We start from the raw sequence: 18279 nt of genomic DNA, 5'->3' as shown, positions 1-18279 counted from the left end.
TAGACATTTTTTTTTCTTTTTTTACAGGTGCAGTGTTGCGGGCAAGAGTTTGGTCCAGCCAGTTGGTGTGCGAGGCCTGTAATAAAAAAAGATATGTCGTCTTCTGGTAGCCCGCCCTCCGGTTCACAAACTGAGGTATTTATTTTTTTTTTGTTTTTTTTTTTTAAAAAAAAAAAAAATTTTTTTAAATAAACGACATTTACACAGGTGGCCGAAACATCACAGGAGATGCTGCCAGAAGAGGACGGAAGGGGTGGAGAAATACACGGAGCGGGCGGTCATAGTGTAAGTTTCATACAGGAATTGTTTACCACAGCACAACAAACACATAAGTAAATAATGTTTTTTTTTTTTCTTCACTAAAGGCTTCAACTTCTAGGGCTCACGATAGAGCTCCCCCAAGACCGTCCCAGGGTCGTCGTCGAGGTGGCGGTGGTCATAGTGTAAGATTTTTTTTTTATTTTTTTTTTTTTTTTCATGTCTGTGTGAATTTATGTCTAATTTTTTTTTTTTTTAATTTCTTTTTTCTTTCTTTGAACAGGCATCACAGCGTGCTCCCGATTCTGACGGTGAGGAGGCCGGATTTATCAACATCGACCTCCTCATCGATGAAGTTAGAGAGAGGGAGCCGCTGTGGAACATGTCTGACCGCCGCCACGCTGATTCTATCGTAACCCGTCGACTCTGGGACGAGGTATGCCACGCAGCGATAGAAGGTTGGGGGGAGCTCAATTCTCGTGGCCAGAAGAAAGCGCGTAAGTATTCACAGTTCAGTAGGTTATGCTGCAGGATGTAATGTGTTGTATACTAACCACTTTGTGCTTTCCACTTTCAGGTGACAAACTTCAGAAGCGGTGGCGGTCTATCAGGGATCGCTTCAAAAAGGAGTTGAATCAAGAGATGCAGGCCCCGAGTGGATCCGGAGGACGCAGATCGAAGTACCGTTACTTTAGAGCCTTGTCGTTCCTCCGGACAACTATGGTGTGCAGAAGGTAAATATTCCCCACAATATGTACAAAGTATAATATTTTATGTCTGATTTTTTTTGCCTTTTTTTTTAGTCAGTGCCAATGTATAGCAATTAAAGTAATTATTGTTTTGTTTTTCCTCTTTTTAACAGCACCGTCTGCAGCACTCGGGAGCCTGCATCGAACCCGACAGGAGCGATCCCTGAACAGTCCGCCACTGGGGAACACAGGCACAGACCCGACCCATCTGAACCTTCCCTTCCATCTACATCTGTCCCATCCACCTGCGCTGGAGCTTCCCGTGAGACTTCATTACCTGAAGCTGCTGGTGACGAGATAGCTTTTCCCCTACCCCACCCCTCTGACACTGCTGCCCTCAGTAGAACACCTTTGGGTTCTGGGCGTCAGCGTCATAGGGGTCAGGAAAAGAGCTATGCGCCCGAGTTCTTGCATCTAAATGCAGCCTTCCAGAACGCCATTAAATTATTAGCCGAACAAAATCGTTCTTCTTTTAGCTTCATAAATGCCAATATGGAAAAAAATACACACGAATTGTGCACGCGTCTGGACAGGCTGCATTTAGATGCAAGTAAATCACCAAATCATTGTTTTTTTCAAGCCGTACTAGAGCGCATGGAAAAGCTATCTCCTGACCAGCAGATGCATGTAATGCAAGCCACACGGCAGGCTCTGGCGCAGGTTTCCTCCCAACCACCTCCACCCACCCCTCCTCCAGCACCTGCCCCCCCTCCAGCCATTGTCCCTACTCCCCCTGCTGCCCAGTACCAGCCTGCTGCCCAGTACCAGCCTGCAGCCCAGTACCAGCCTGCGGCCCAGTACCAGCTCCCAACCACATCTGCCCCTACACTTCCTACCCACTACCACATCTCGCCTTCCACACCCATCATGACCCCAACTCAAGCCACTAATTCACCCGCCACCTCTTCTGTCTCCCAATCCCTCCACTCCACCCCTCAATCCTTACCAAATCCCATCCCATCTCCTGGTTTCCCTCTTGGTTTCTCAACCACACCTTCACCTTCTGTTACTTCCCCACCACCACCACCAACACCACTTTCCACCCTCAATACTCCAACTGTGCGTGTGTTCCCACCTGTCAGCCCCTCCAGTACTATCTCCACCCCAAGCCCAAGATATACAAATTTATAATTTATGTATGTAATAAAAAATAAAAGTTTTTTGTTGAAAAGTATTTATTTGTTCTTGTTTTTTTTGGGGGGGAATATTATTTTGCAAGTTAAGTTAATAATAAGGTAATACAAAAACATAACATGTTGTAATTTGACGGTGTAAAAATTACAAATTTTTAAAGAGATTCAAAGATTAAAATTAACAAGGTTAACAAGATATATTTTAATTTTTTTTAACTATTTTTATTTGTTATAAAACTAAAGAAAAATCTTATACCATTTGATCTTGCTAATCTACTCTACCTTCTGGGGACACAAAATAGTCAGCATATTTGTCACGTATTGTTGAACAGGCAACACTACTCCTAAATCCAGGACTGGTGTAGTCAGTCAAAGAGGTGGCTTCCAAACTCTGGTCATCCAAGGACAAAGGTTCCTTTGTTAAAACAAAATTGTGCAGTACCACACATGCTTTCACTATTTCATCAACAGTTTCAATGTTTAAATTAATCGCTGTTAACAACACTCGCCATTTGCTGGTTAGTATCCCAAAGGAGCATTCCACCATTCTTCTGGCTCTGGATAATCGGTAATTATATATTTTTTGTGTTTGCGTCAATCCACGGCTTGCATATGGCTTTAATAGATGTTGGGAGAGTTGAAAGGCTTCGTCGGCCACAAAAACAAAGGGCATTGGGGGCTCACATGTGCCAGGAAGAGGTCTTGCAGGAGGGAAATCAAAAGTATTCCCATAGATTCGCCGCCCCATTGGGGACATTTTAAAGACCTGAGAGTCATTGGATCTCCCATATGCGCCAATGTCCACTGAGATAAATTTGTAGTCCGCATCCGTTATTGCCATTAGGACAATTGAGAAATACTTTTTATAATTGTAGTATTCTGACCCCGAAGCAGCAGGTTTCACAATTCTTATATGTTTGCCGTCCACTGAGCCAAGGCAATTTGGAAACTGACAAATGTTGTAGTATTGTTCGGCAATTGCAAGCCATCTGTCCCTGGTGGGCTGGGGGATGAAATCCTCATGGAGGCAATCCGACAAGGCTTGGCAAGTGTCTCTAATGATTCCCGAGATGGTGGAAATTCCTAGTCGAAACTGGTAGTGAAGGGACGAAAGGGACTCTCCAGTTGCAAGGAATCTGTAAAGGAAGGACAATAATTATAAAAAAATAATAGCAAACACATTACAGTTAAAACTCAATTTAACAGGAGGATACAATTTAAAAAAAAAACCTACCTAAGCGTAACCAGCAAACGCTCCTCGGGTGTTATAGAGAACCGGCTGTAGGTGTCCGTTTTACGTATGTTGTCCGCAACAAGGCCAAGGAGGACGTCAAAATTATTCACTGCCATCCGGACATAGCTTGTGAATTTTTCATCGTTTCCACGGAGCTCCAGGTATAGGGTTGAAAACACCCCACGTGTCAGTCTCTGGGCAGTCAGGGGATGGATCCAAAAGCGTCGATGTCGCTGACGCCTCAGTCGCTGTCGCTCCTTTTCTCTGACGATGATACCCAAGCGATTTGCCTCAAATATAAAATCTGCAGCGATCTTTGTGTAATTTGCAAGAATAACATCCATGGTTTCTGCTTGTCTCTGTCTTCATTCTGTAATATATGCTTCAAAATACTGTATATATACTATATTTTCCCAATAGCCAATCAGAATACGGAACGCGTTAATTGTTTGTTTAGTGTTAAAAAACGGATCCGTAAAAAAACGGACATAACGGATGCAAAACGGATGCACACCGGACCCACCGGATCCGTTTTATTCCGGATCCGTCTCCAACGGATCCGCTTAAAAACGGATCCGGTGGGTCCGGTTTGCACAACAAAACCGGAAACGTTGATACGGAAAAAAAAAGGACTGTACCTGAATACAGAAAACTGATGTGTGAAAGTAGCCTTACCACCACCCTTGTCCTCCATCATCCACCCTGGGGTAATCCCGCTCTGCCTGTGTTTTGTAAGAGAAGTTGCAGTTTTGAATTACATCATTCCTTTTCCTATGTAATTTACTGAAAAATGCATAAAACAAATTCAAAGTGGGGTGGAAGGTTGAAAAAAATGGCTTTTTCGGGGGGAGAGAGGGGGATTTCGTTTTTACTATGTTTAATATGCAGCAAAAATGACTTGGCAAAATGATTATGAAGGTTAGCAAAATTATGGTGATAACAAACACTTGTATTTTTTCTATAGTTTACTAGTTAAAAAAAATTCTGAGCTGCGAAAAAAAAAATGTCTTGAGTTGATATTTTTTTTTTTTTGGGAGACCCAACTATATTTTATTAACTTTTTTTTCCATCCATTAAGCTATATGAGAGGTTGCTTATATTACTGAGCATACAGAAGTTTTGTTGGTATAATTTTGTGATGTATATGATGTTATGATCATTTTCTGTGCATCTTTTTGTGGTAGGTGATGTAAAGAAAAATCCGTATTTCTGGTGTTTTGATAATTTCTGCTCTTCGTCATTGATCATTTAGGTTAAATTACTTATATTTTGATACATTTGTTACACATGCTGTGATGCAGAATATGCATACTTGTTTTTTCCCTTCATTTTGTGATGAAAAACTTTTCTTTTTAGTTTCTTTTAATTTTTATTAAAAATATGTTTTCATGTTTTATACCCCACCCTAGAGGACTTGAACATGCGATCATTCAATTGCTTGTACTGTTTTTTGCAATATCTTAGCATAGCAGTGTTTAGTCCAACCACAAGAGCATCAAGATGGCAGCAACAAGCCACTTCGGTAGACCCTGGATACCATGTGTCAGGCTGCCAGCAGGGGGAGCTGGAGTCCTGCAGGGAAAGACACTACACGGAGCTGAACGAGCAAGGAGGGGAACTCCCAGTGTGTGCTGATGTAGTGTCTACCAGCATCAGCCGGACAGCTGAAGCTGTGGGGCATGCAGGGGATGGTTAGATGGGTCCGGGTATGGGCAGCAGGAAGAACGGAGGAACTAGAAGAGGAGGAGTCGAGATCAGGCCGAGATCAGTACCAGAGGAAACAACCGAGTGGGGAGGTAGGAGAGGGGGGAACAACTGGGGCTATTGTGGGAAGGAAGGAGGTGGGACAGAGGAATGGCAGAACGACTAGGCGACCGAACACAAACAGGCTTTATGGCACACAGAGGGAATGGATCAGAATCACACTTACAGGGACCAGCCCTCACAGGCAAAGCAGGGCTAAGCCTATAGCCAGTGCTGGTTCACCGAAGATGACAATATTTAAAGAATCCCGGCTCCGGAAGTGAAGCCTAGGAAAAGGCTCCACCCCCTTGCCATGTGGACAGGGTGGGGAACTGTGACACCATGGTAACCAATTGACACCCCGCAATTGCATGGAGAGATGATGGGCACCTACACTGGTTACAACCACTTTAGTGCTGCTGTTAGAGATTGTTGGCAGTGGATTATAAATGATATTCTCTAAGTGCGCAAAAATAACTTGTTGGTTTATTCAGGAACAGACATAGAAAGCTTAATAGATGGCAATATTTTCTGTGTGTCTCTATCTGCTGCATCTGCAATCATCTTCCTTTCTCATGGACGCAAGGAACATAATACAGTCACATTATTTTCCTGTGAGACCTCCTGGAGTGTTTTTTTTTTTAACAATAACTTTATTAACAGCATATATACCTAGCAACTAAACACTCATAGACAAGAATGAAGTTGTTGCACTATACATATTCTAGCAGAGATTGCATCAGAACCTGCCTAACACAGCCACTACTTGCCCTATGGAGCAGGCTTAGCTCTCGAACCTGTTACGTACATCAGCACCTGATGCGTGACATATGGTGATGAGCAAGCACTACTATGCTCGGGTAGTCGTAACGAGCAGTTGGATGCTCGGAAGGGCTCGACTCGTGTTCCAAATATAATGGAAGTTACTGGGAAACTCAATCATTTTTCCAGTAGGTAGAGCCCAACCGAGTTGAGCTGGTGCCGAGCATCCAACTGCTCATTACAAGTACCGAGCATGGTCGTGCTCGCTCATCACTTGTGACACAACTTGAATGTCACATGGCATCAAGGGGCTAAGGCTATGTTCACACAGTATCTAATACAATGTAATGACTGGGTGCTAGAACAAGACTGCTGTTACGTATTGCTACATAGAAATACATCACTTCTACCTATTTCTGAGTATTTCCTTCTTTATTTGTTATTGACTCCATATGTGGTGAATAAATTGGACTGGGCCCATTAGAATGATGTGTACCTACGCATAAACCCTTCCTCGCACACTGTCCCCCTCCTTTACATCCGGCAGTGTGTGATGGGTGCTTGCTTATCTGAATCCATAATACAGTTGCGCTATAAATGATATATAGATGCATATATCATTTATGAATACCCTTCATATACTTCAGTGGACATTTGTGACTGCATGCTGCATATTTCAGATTTTATATAACCATATGAAAAGCTTTATATATAATATTATTTGGACTCAAAAAATAAGGATGTCACAAGGATGCAGAAAAAAAAAATCTGTGAGATTGGCCCGAGGGCTCTTGCACATATATTCTGTATGTGAGAGTTATGTGTAATGTCAAGGATGGGAAAGAATCTTAGACTATAAATCTTGGCACTTCTTTGCTCGGCAGCCTGTTATAGGCAGTGAAGTGGTTAATTATAGTAATTTGTTATAAATTGTATAAACTGCCTTTGAAATACCATCCACCTTTGACATGTTCACATGGGAAGAGTCTTGGAAGTGGAGCAGATGACAGGTGCTGTCTAATCTCTCCCCATCAGTGGTGCTGCCAGCGCTGAATGCATCGCTACCCCCAGCATAAAGCCGCTCACACCTCCAGGGATCACATGTAATAAGACTATCCATGTCATGTCATTTTCTCGGGGAACTATCTGCAGCTCAGGTTCTTGTGGATGCTTTAATCGCCTTCTTATAGTTTTATTGTTTTTACTAAGAGTTGTTCATTGGTGTTACATCGCTCTTCTTCTGGAAGAGAGCATTTTACTGACTTAATTGCAGGTTTCGTACAGTAAAGTGTTAACAGTGTATAGATACATTTCTGAGATGTTCTGTCTGATTTAAGTCCTATTCCTTCCAGTGTGCTGATTAGAATTCTTGCCCGAGTCCTAATTTTTATCTTTTCTCCCGCACGTTGAGTACAGTATATGAATATATCCATCTCTTTCCCCTAAAGGAACAATTCTTACAAAAAATTAAGTTGGGCTGAGCAAACTGCAGCGTTCCATTCCCAGCTGGATACCTCTTCAGTTCTCCATGTGGCGGCAAAACAAAAGGTCGAAACTAAAAAGTAGCTGTGAAATTATTTAATCTACAGTTGTTGCAAGAGAAAAAGTCTATTTTTGAGCACAGTTTTCTGCGGTGATTACATAGAATCGTGTTCATGATGAGCGCTTTTTCTGCCCTTCACTGTATTTTTCAAGTCTGAGATCTGCCTCAGAATGACATTAGAATTTACCCAATATTCTGTGGAGCAAGTGGTAATAAACATTGCCATGTGGGATCTGGCATAATTCAATAGCTGTATGAAACTCCCCAATATTTACCATCTTTTCATCTTGGATACATTATGGAGGATACCAGCTGTGGCTCCGTCAGTATGACACATGTCTTGTCTTACGCGTTTCAAGCTTCTGAGAGCTCTTAGGGGTACTTTGCAGGCTGCAACATCACTAGTCGATTGTAGCGATGCCGATCGCGATAGTCCCCGCCCCCGTTGCAGATGCAATCTTTTGTGATAACTGCCGTAGCGAACATTATCGCTGCGGCAGCTTCACATGCACTTACCTGCCCTGCGACGTCGCTCTGGCCAGCGACCTGCCTCCTTCCTAAGGGGGCGGGTCGTGCGACATCACACGGCAGGCGGCCAATAGAAGCGGAGGGGTGGAGATGTGCGGGACATAAACATCCCGCCCACCTCCTTCCTTCCGCATAGCTGCTGGACGCAGGTAAGGAGATGTTCCTCGCTCCTGCGGCTTCATACACAGCGATGTATGCTGCCACAGGAACGAGGAACAACATCGTACCTGTCGCTGCAGCAAAATTATGAAAATGACCGGCACTACACAGATCACCGATTTGCGACGCTTTTGCGATCGTTTATCGGTGCATCTAGGCTTTACACGTTGCGACGTCGTTACTGGCGCCGGATGTGCGTCACTTTTGATTTGTCCCGACAATATCGCAGTAGCGATGTCGCAACGTGCAAAGCCCCCCTTACTCACAGCATGCTATGAGTAAAGGGGGCTTTACATGCTGCGACATCGCTAACAATATATCGTCGGGGTCATGGTGTTTGTGACGCACATCCGGCGTCGTTAGCGATGTCGCAGGGTGTTACAGGCTGGAGCGACGATCAACGATTGCAAAAACGACAAAAGTGTTTGGAGAGGTCGTTTAATTTAAAAAAATCGTTATCAGGTAAGTAGCGATGTTGTTCTTCATTCCTGCGGCATCACACATCGCTATGTGTGGCACCGCAGGAGCGATGAACATCTCCTTACCTCCGTCCCGCCAGCAATGAGGAAGGAAGGAGGTGGGCGGGATGTTCGGCCCACTCATCTCCACCCCTCCGCTTCTCTTGGCCGGCCGCTTAGTGACGCCGCAGTGACGTCGCTATGAAGCCGAACACACCTCCCCCTTGAAGGAGGGATTGTTCGGCGGTCACAGCGACGTCGCTGACAAGGTATGTGCGTGTGACGCTGCCGTAGCGATAATGTTCGTATGGCAGCGATCACCACATATCGCACATACGACGGGGGCGGGTGCTATTGCGCAAGACATCGCTAGCTATAGCTAGCGATGTTGTATCGTGTAAGAGCTCTCAGGAGCTTGAAACGCGTAAGACAAGACGTGTTTTTAAGCATGATTTTAAATATGCGCAATAAAAGTAATTTCTTATGAAATGAAGAAGTCTGACGTGGATTAAAAAGTCAAATTTGATGGTGCTGGACAACCTCTTTCTTGAATTCTGTTGGAACCACTACTCAGGAGCCGGCCTGTTTGCCCATGCACTGACCACAATTAATGGACTTGGAATGGGTGAGCTGAATCCCCCCTCTTTTTCCTGCTTGTAAGGTCTCATAGATCCCTACCCATTACTAACCTCAGGCTTGGTGACACCTGTGATTTTTTGATATATCACAGCTGTCATTAACCCCTTATATTACCCCAATTACCACCACACCAGGGCAATCAAGATGAGCCAGGTAAGCGCTGGGATTGGCACAATTAATGGATGTACCAATTTTAGGGCGGCCACAGGCTGCTATTTTTAGGCTGGAGAGGATCCAGTAATCATGGGCTTCTCCCCAGCCTGAGAATACCAGCCCCCCAGCTGTCTGATTTATCTTGGCTGGGTATCAAAACTGGGGGGACCACATGCCAATTTTTTAAAATTATTTATATAAATAATTTAGAAAAAAGCCGCATGAGGTCCTTCATAATTTGATATACAGCCAGGATAAGGCACTCAGCTGAGGGCTGTAGCCTCCAGCTGTCTGCTTTATCTGTGCTGGGGATGTAATGCCATTTTTTACAATTATTTATATATTTTTTCACTCTACTTCCGGGACCCAAACAGCTACCGTGAGGACAACCAATCACAGATGCCGACACAATGGCAGTCTGACTGCAACAAATCACAGGCACTGTCATAGAGGGTAGGTGTGGGAAGCAGTGAATATGCCTGAGATTTAATGAACGGGCCTGGAAGCAGTGTGACAGCCGGGCAGAGACTCTGTAAGTTTAATTGTCCTGCTTTAATCTCAATTTTGCTTCCTTTTTTTTTCAGATGGCCGAACCCAAACAGTAACAAGGACTTCCCTGAGAAGTCCATGTTTGTGGTCTGTGCATGGGCACTAGGTGTACGCTCATCATTATTTACTTTACATCTTGATATAGATAAGGTTTGTCACAGGGGTATAAGACTAAAGGTCCAGTCACACTAAGCAACTTACCAGCGATCCCAACAACGATAGGGATCGCTGGTAAGTTGCTAGGAGGTTGCTGGTGAGATGTCACACTGCGACGCTCCAGCGATCCCACCAGCAACCTGACCTGGCAGGGATCGCTGGAGCGTCGCTACACGAGTTGCTGGTGAGCTGTCACCAGCAACCAGTGACCAGCCCCCAGCCCCCAGCGCCGCGTGGAAGATGCTGCGCTTGGTAACTAAGGTAAATATCGGGTAACCAACCCGATATTTACCTTGGTTACCAGTGCACGGAGCTACACGTGCAGAGAGCAGGAAGCAGCGCACACTGAGCGCTGGCTCCCTGCTCTCCTAGTTACAGCACACATCGGGTTAATTACCCGATGTGTGCTGCAGCTAAATGTGCACAGAGCAGGGAGCAGCGCACAATGCTTAGCGCTGGCTCCCTGCTCTCCTAGCTACAGCACACATCGGGTTAATTAACCCGATGTGTGCTGCAGCTACATGTGCACAGAGCAGGAGCCGGCACTGACAGTGAGAGCGGAGGAGGCTGGTAACAAAGGTAAATATCGGGTAACCAAGGACAGGGCTTCTTGGTTACCCGATGTTTACTGTGGTTACCAGCGTCCGCAGAAGCCGGCTCCTGCTGCCTGCACATTTAGTTGTTGCTGTCTCGCTGTCACACACAGCGATCTGTGCTTCACAGCGGGACAGCAACAACTAAAAAATGGCCCAGGACATTCAGCAACAACCAACGACCTCACAGCAGGGGCCAGGTTGTTGCTGGATGTCACACACAGCAACATCGCTAGCAACGTCACAAAAGTTGTTCGTTAGCAGCGATGTTGCTAGCGATGTTGCTTAGTGTGACGGGGCCTTTTGGCAGTAGCTCAGGGTGGAACAGCCATTCGTACTAAAAGGAATTGCACATGTGGCTTGGCACCATAGCTTGCAGTCATCACTAATCTTAATATTAATGTTATATTAATTTATGTAGACATCATTTAGCTCTATAGCACTAAAAGAGAAGGCTTTGATGCCTATCTATTGAGAGCCCCTTAGTATTTTCTTAGTACTGGCTATTAAAATAATGTAAATAAATTTGTGCATTTTGAAGCTGCTACCACATTGTTTTTTTTAGGCAATTACAGTATAAGAAAATGTTGTGTGGTCAATATATGGCACTGTTATTTGGGCACCATACTGTGCAGCTCTCCCAAATGGGAACTGTATGGTATGGTTATTTGTACTCTGTGTGACAGCACAGCACATGAAGTGGTAAGAATAATAGTTGCACAAGGGACTATCCATAGGCCAGCTGCCTTGTGCTACAACCGGGCAGGGGCCAGGACATGACGGGGTACGCAGACCCTAGGCTGGGAAGAAGCTTCACGCAGCCCAGTAATTCACCCGACGGGAACGGAGTCTGCAGGAACCGTTCCCAACCCGCTCCAGAATCTGGGTACTAGCGCAACGAGGGGGATAGGACTTCCCACAACCGTCCAGAAAATCCCAAGCGTGAACCCTGAGAGCAGGTGAGCAGGACCCAAGTAGTTTTAAGCAAAAGGGATCCATACGAAGGACACACAGTGCCAAGGGACAAGGCTTCAGACCAACCAGCAACACCAAAGGGGCACGGACCCAGCGTGCTCGACCAACGGAGACGGAGCATTCAAGAGTTTAGTTTACCTGGTGTCAGCGTCAGTGACTTTGGACTGTGTGAGTATCCGATATCCCTTCACCCCCGACGGGTTCCCCACTCCATCCATCACCGAGTCCCGGGACACCACTCCCCCTGCCCACAGGGGGGTTAAAATCTCGAGCTGCCATGCCATCGTCCCTGGGCCCCCCCCAAACGGCAGCGGTGGTCCCTCACATTACCACACACCGTGGGTGGTGTCACGAATATTATCCCATTCACCACCCAAAACATTCCCCCTTTTTATTCCGGGTAGCCGCGCGACCCCGCCTCGGATCCGGAGACCCCCTCGAGGCACTGTGGATCTGGGTCCGAGCAGCCCGTCGGCTGTCGCGGGGGCGCCACATAATGACATCAACACCATATATAAGGTATACATGAGGACCAAAAATGCAGAAAAAAACAACGGAAGAACCAAAGCATGGCACCTGTCGAAGCACACTCAAGACATCTTGGGGGGCTCTCACCGGGGGGTCCGATCTGCTGTTATCAGGTCGGCTTTGTACTTTCTTGGGGGGGCTCTCACCGTGGGGTCCGCTCTGCTGTTATCAGGCCGGCTTTGTACTCTCTTGAGGGGGCTCCCACCGGGGGGTCCGCTCTGCTGTTATCAGGCCGGCTTTGTACTTTCTTGGGGGGGCTCTCACCGGGGGGTCCACTCTGCTGTTATCAGGCCGACTTTGTACTTTCTTGGGGGGCTCTCACCGGGGGGTCCGCTCTGCTGTTATCAGGCCGGCTTTGTACTTTCTTGGGTATGTTTACTCTATTGGCTGGGTTTTAATTCAATGTTTATGTCTCACACCTATACCTGACTGTTGATGTGCATCCATTTAGCACCTCATGGTGGCTAAATTTGTCCATTTTTGACTGTTAAGCCTTGACTTTTGTTTAACCATTCACTCTGTTATTGCAGAGTTTGCTTCTCACCAGCACCTGTAGCTTCCTACTAAGTGATATTTGGGTCTCATTGTATGTACTGAATGTATCCCTGCTACCTCAGAGTACATATATGTACTTTAGTACTCATTTAGTGCTGGTTTTTATCCTAACAACTGTCTAAACTTTATATTATGCCCAATTTGTGCTGGATGCTTTTTTGTATGTATTAACATTGACCCAGCCTGTGACTCACTATTCACTATTTTTTATATGTATGTAACATATATTGGTGATTATGTACAATTGTTTTATCTGCCGGCTTGTCTGCTGCTAATCCTTCTTGTGCCAGTTACCCTTTATTAAACGTATTTGCACTGTACTCCTTGTCCTCCAATTTTTACCATATATAAGGTGTTCTTAATTATTAGGCAACTTCCTATCCTTTAGTAAAATGGGTCAGAAGAGAGATGTGACGGGCTCTCAAAAGTCTGAAATTGTGAGATGTCTTGCAGAGGGATGCAGCAGTCTTGAAATTGCCAACTTTTGAAGCGTGATCACCGAACAATCAAGTGTTTCATGGCAAATAGCCAACAGGGTCGCAAGAAGTGTGTTGGAAAAAAAAGCGCAAAATAAGTGCCCATAAATTGAGGAAAATCAAGCGTGAAGCTGCCAAGATGCCATTTGCCACCAGTTTGGCCATATTTCAGAGCTGCAATGTTACTGGAGTATCAAAAAGCACAAGGTGTGCCATACTCAGGGACATGGCCAAGGTAAGGAAGGCTGAAAAACCACCACCTTTGAACAAGAAACATAAGATAAAATGTCAAGACTGGGCCAAGAAATATCTTAAGACTGCTTTTTCAAAGGTTTTATGGACTGATGAAATTAGAGTGACTCTTGATGGGCCAGATGGATGGGCCAGAGGCTGGATCAGTAAAGGGCAGAGAGCTCCACTCCAACTCAGATGCCAGCAAGGTGGAGGTGGGATACTGATATGGGCTGGTATCATCAAAGATGAACTTGTGGGACCTTTTTCGGGTTGAGGATGGAATGAAGCTCAACTCCCATACCTACTGCCAGTTTCTGGAAGACAGCTTCTTCAAGTAGTGGTACAGGAAGAAGTCGGTATCTTTAAAAAAAACATGATTTTCATGCAGGACAATGCTCCATCACATGCATCCAACTACTCCACAGCGTGGCTGGCCAGTAAAGGTCTAAAAGATGAAAAAATAATGGCATGGCCCCCTTGTTCACCTGATCTGAACCCCATAGAGAACCTGTGGTCCCTCATAAAATGTAAGATCTACAGGGAGGGAAAACAGTACACTTCTCGGAACAGTGTCTGGGAGGCTGTGGTGGCTGGAGGCTGTGGTGGCTGCTGCATGCAATGTTGATCGTAAACAGATCAAGCAACTGACAGAATCTATGGATGGTAGGCTGTTGAGTATCATCATAAAGAAAGGTGGCTATATTGGTCACTATTTTTTGGGGGTTTTGTTTTTGCATGTCAGAAATATTTATTTCTAAATTTTGTGCAGTTATATTGGTTTATCTGGTGAAAATAAACAAATGAGATGGGAATATATTTGGTTTTTTATTAAGTTGCTTAATAATTTTGCACAATAATAGTTACCTGCACAAACACATATCCTCCTAAGATAGCCAAATCTAAAAAAAAAACCCACTCCAACTTCCAAAAATATTAAGCTTTGATATTTATGAGTCTTTTGGTTGATTGAGAACATAGTTGTTGATCAATAATAAAAAACCCCTCTAAAATACAACTTGCCTAATAATTCTGGACACAGAGTATTATATTCTAAACCTCTGATTTTGTATCATTTTTAATCTGTGAGATTTACATTGAAAGCAAAAGAAACAATATGCCACGTTCCATCGGATTTCTTGTTATTGAAAAGACTCTAAAAAAGTGCCATATGGAAACATCATATGGACGCGCATTGCAAATGAGTCAGTATGGAGTAGTGACTCTATCAGTGTCTGTACGAGACTTGCCTTGTGTGAGGATGTAGCATTATCTGCAGTATAAATGTATTTGTAGAGAAGGACAGACATCACCAATGGTGTATTTTCAAGTTATACGTTTTTGACTTTCTACATTTTGACTTTCTACATTTCTTCGTCCACTTTAAGAATAAATATGCAGTAATTCTATCCTTCATAATAATAAAACTCAGTTCTCTCTACTATTTTAGTCAATAATAACATTTTATTACTTTATGACTTGGATTACATTGAATTTCATCATTTCCTTACACGAATATATTTACTTAAATATTCTACTTCATTGACATTGGCTGTAACGAGTGCCGCTGAATGTATGACTCAGCCTCCAGTTATTTGAGGTGTGACTTTGATGAATACCTCAGAGTCAGACCTAAACTTCTATCATCATCAAACCGAAATAAATGAGTAGAGATTTTTTTCCCTAATACCCACGCTTAGCAACATTTCAGATTTCAATTTTAATTCTTGCTTTGTTTCAAGGTTATTTATGCAAAGATTTAGCTTCAAATGTACAGACGTAATTGACTCCATTTATATTTTCATGAAATGAAATCAAAGGTGAATAGAGCGAGTGAGAAAGGGGATAGGGAGGGTTTGCTATCTCCCAGATGAACATGATTCCAATTAATTGTTATTTTCTTTATGTAATGGGAAAGCTGTATTGTGCTGCAGCCTACATAGATCCAAATATATTAATATATTCTCATAAATAGAGAGCGAACTAACTACTTCTACCTTTCTTGATCTACTCTTCTTGTGTTTAAATCTAATAGGCAATATTATATATTTGTTATAGCATTTGTTGAAAAGCAAATAGGTAATGTCAGGACAACCGTACGGTAATAAGATCAAAAATTAATTTCAGAATTTTAAAAGGAGACAAATCCATGTTAAAAACTGACGCGTTTCAGGCAAAGTGTGGCCTTATTCATAGCATATAGAAAAATAAAATCTATGGGATGAAATAAAAATTGCCATGTGCATATGTATTCACTCTTAAAAATTTCTGGTGCACGTAATTACCTTCATATTCAGTGAAAGGCAGTCCACCTGTGTGCAATCTAAGTGTCCCAGGGTCTGTCAGTATATACACACCTTTTCTCCAAAGCTGCAACACCATTATGAGGCACCACTAACAAAACAACACCTTGAAGACCAAGGACATCTTCAAACTGTCATGCTGTACAAAGGCTAGTAAGATGTAGTACAGCGTAATCTCCACTAGGTGGCAGCAGAGTAGTGAAGGAGACAAAGAAACACTGTAATGGAAAGGCAGCTGAAGTAAAGCAGAGTAACTTCAGCAGGTGGTTAACAGGCAAGCCACCAGGGGGCAATAGAGTAGTCAAACAGTCCGGATCTAGCCAGGAAAGTCGAGTTACTGCAAAGGGAGGATCAATATCAAAGTCAGAAAACAGAACAGAGTCGGAAGACAGGAGATCGGCTATGCAGAGGGAAACACAAACTATAGACAAGAGTGGGAAGTCAGGGACCGGGACAGGCAGACGAATGGGGGAGGGTAAAAGTCAAGGCACAGTAGCAGGGAGGGAGGAGAGATCAGGAACACTCACCCGAACCAGTATACAGGTTGCAAGGCAGAAATATCACTGGCACTGAACCATAGGTAGAGAGGCAATATATAGCATCCTGGGATGCAGAACGAGGCAAGGGAAGTTAACCCCTGACATGACCAGGCCAGAGGTGGGTGTAACCAGCAGCAGGAAAAAGCTGGCCTGGATCATGACACAAACAAGTCAGAGACAAAGTTGTTGAAAAGTAAAAGTCAGGGTTGGGTTCTAAAAACATATTCCAATCTCTGATCATCCCCCGGAGCACCATGAAATTAATATCATTTAAAGAACATTTTATATCAACAAACCTGCCAAGAGAGGGCCGCCCACCAAAACTCTTAGCCCGGGCAAGGAGAACGTTAATCAGATAGGCAGCACAGAGCGAAAGGTAACCCTGAAGGAGCTGCAGAATTCCCAAGAAGAGACTGGAGTATCTGTCCATACGCCCACAATGAGCAGTACACTCCATAGAGCTGGACGTTATGGAAGAGTGGCCAAAAAAGCTATTACTTACAGCCAAAAATTAGATAGCTCATTTTGACAAGAGACTCCCCAAAAAAGGGAGGTTCTTTAGTCAAATAAGACCAAAATTTAACTTTTTGGCCACCAAGGTAAAAATTAGGTCTGGTGCAAAACCAACACAGCTCATCACCTCAAGAGCACGATCCTCTCAGTAAAACATGGTGGTGGCAGCATCAGGCTGTGGGCATTTTATCCAGCATCAGGCACAGAGAAAATGGTTCTAGACAATGGGAAGATGGATTGTGCGAAATACAGGGAAAATCTTAAGTGGGAGGTTCACCTTCCAGCAAGACAATGACCCAAACCATACTGCTAAAGCATCTTTCTAGGGGTTTAAGGGGAAACATGTAGATGTATTGGAGTGGTCTTGTCAAAGCCCAGACTTTATTCCAATTAAGAATTTGTGGGCAGACTTGAAGATTGCTGTTGATCAGAGAAAACTATCTAACTTAAAGGAGCAGTTTTGCCTTGAGGAATATGCAAAAATCCCAGTGCCAAGATGTGGAAAGCTAATAGAGACTTATTTAAAGTGACCTGCAAATGTAATTACCACAGAAGGAGGCTCTACAAAATACTGACTTTAGGGAGTGAATCGTTATGCACACTAAAGTTTTCAGTTATTTTGTCATTGTCGTTTGCTTCACAATAAAAAAAACCCCCAAATGTTCACAGTTGTAGGCATGGTCTTTACATGAACTGATTCAAAGTTTTATAAAAAAAACAAAACAGTTAAATTCCAAGTTATGAGGTTGCAAAATACAAAAATTGCCAGTGGGGTTAATACTTTCACAAGGGACTGTATTATTCAGTCAGGGGCACTTCATAAATGACTGTGAATCCTGGAGACAATGTCATGTTCATTAAAAAATATACCTCAGCAGGACTATATGACTCAGGATATTACGAGTGGTTGCTGATAAGTCTTTGGCTTTACCCAGAAAGAAAAAAGATAGATGATGAAACTTTGAATTTATTCCACATATTCTCCATTGATGTCAACACACTTCTTACAACAGTATTCCAAGTTCTGTAAGCCTAGCAAAAAAATGGATTTGGGTTGTGCCTCAAACCAGGCATCCGTAGCAACTATGGCATCAGAAATGATGTGAAAATTGATACCCTTGAGGTGTTTCTTCAGATTTGAAAAATGATGATAGTTGGAGGGAGCTAGATCTGGTGAATAAGGTGGGTGGTCAACCAGCTGGAAGCCAAGCTCTGCCGGTTTTGCCGTGGTTGCTTGTGCAGTGCGAGCAGAGGCGTTGTTTTGCAGGAACAAGATCCAAAAGTTCAATGTAATACCTTGCATTGATGGTGGAACCCTTTTGAAGGTAGTCCACTAGCAGCACGCCCTCCTTATCCCAAGACACAGACGCCATTACCTTAGTGGCTAGTTTTTGACCCTGAACTTCTTTGGACGAGGAAAAAAACCCACTGTGCCTGCTCTCTTTTGACTGCTCCTTGTTTTCAGAGTCATACAAATAAATCTAGGTCTTTTCAATAGTGAC

At 43.8% G+C, this 18279-nt stretch overlaps 1 long non-coding RNA gene across 1 annotated transcript; it reads left to right on the top strand.

Annotated features, from left to right (window-relative positions):
• The first annotated feature begins 651 nt into the window (after positions 1–651).
• LOC142290523 (uncharacterized) lies at positions 652–1462 on the top strand. The gene is made up of 3 exons (XR_012750334.1): positions 652–755; positions 836–992; positions 1121–1462. It is a non-coding gene; the product is annotated as an uncharacterized LOC142290523 (long non-coding RNA).
• Positions 1463–18279: the final 16817 nt, after the last annotated feature.

This window comes from Anomaloglossus baeobatrachus, chromosome 1, assembly GCF_048569485.1.
Source record: "Anomaloglossus baeobatrachus isolate aAnoBae1 chromosome 1, aAnoBae1.hap1, whole genome shotgun sequence".
Taxonomy (NCBI): domain Eukaryota; kingdom Metazoa; phylum Chordata; class Amphibia; order Anura; family Aromobatidae; genus Anomaloglossus; species Anomaloglossus baeobatrachus.
The sequence above is the reverse complement of the archived record's forward strand: the minus strand, read 5'-3'. Positions and strand labels throughout refer to the sequence as shown.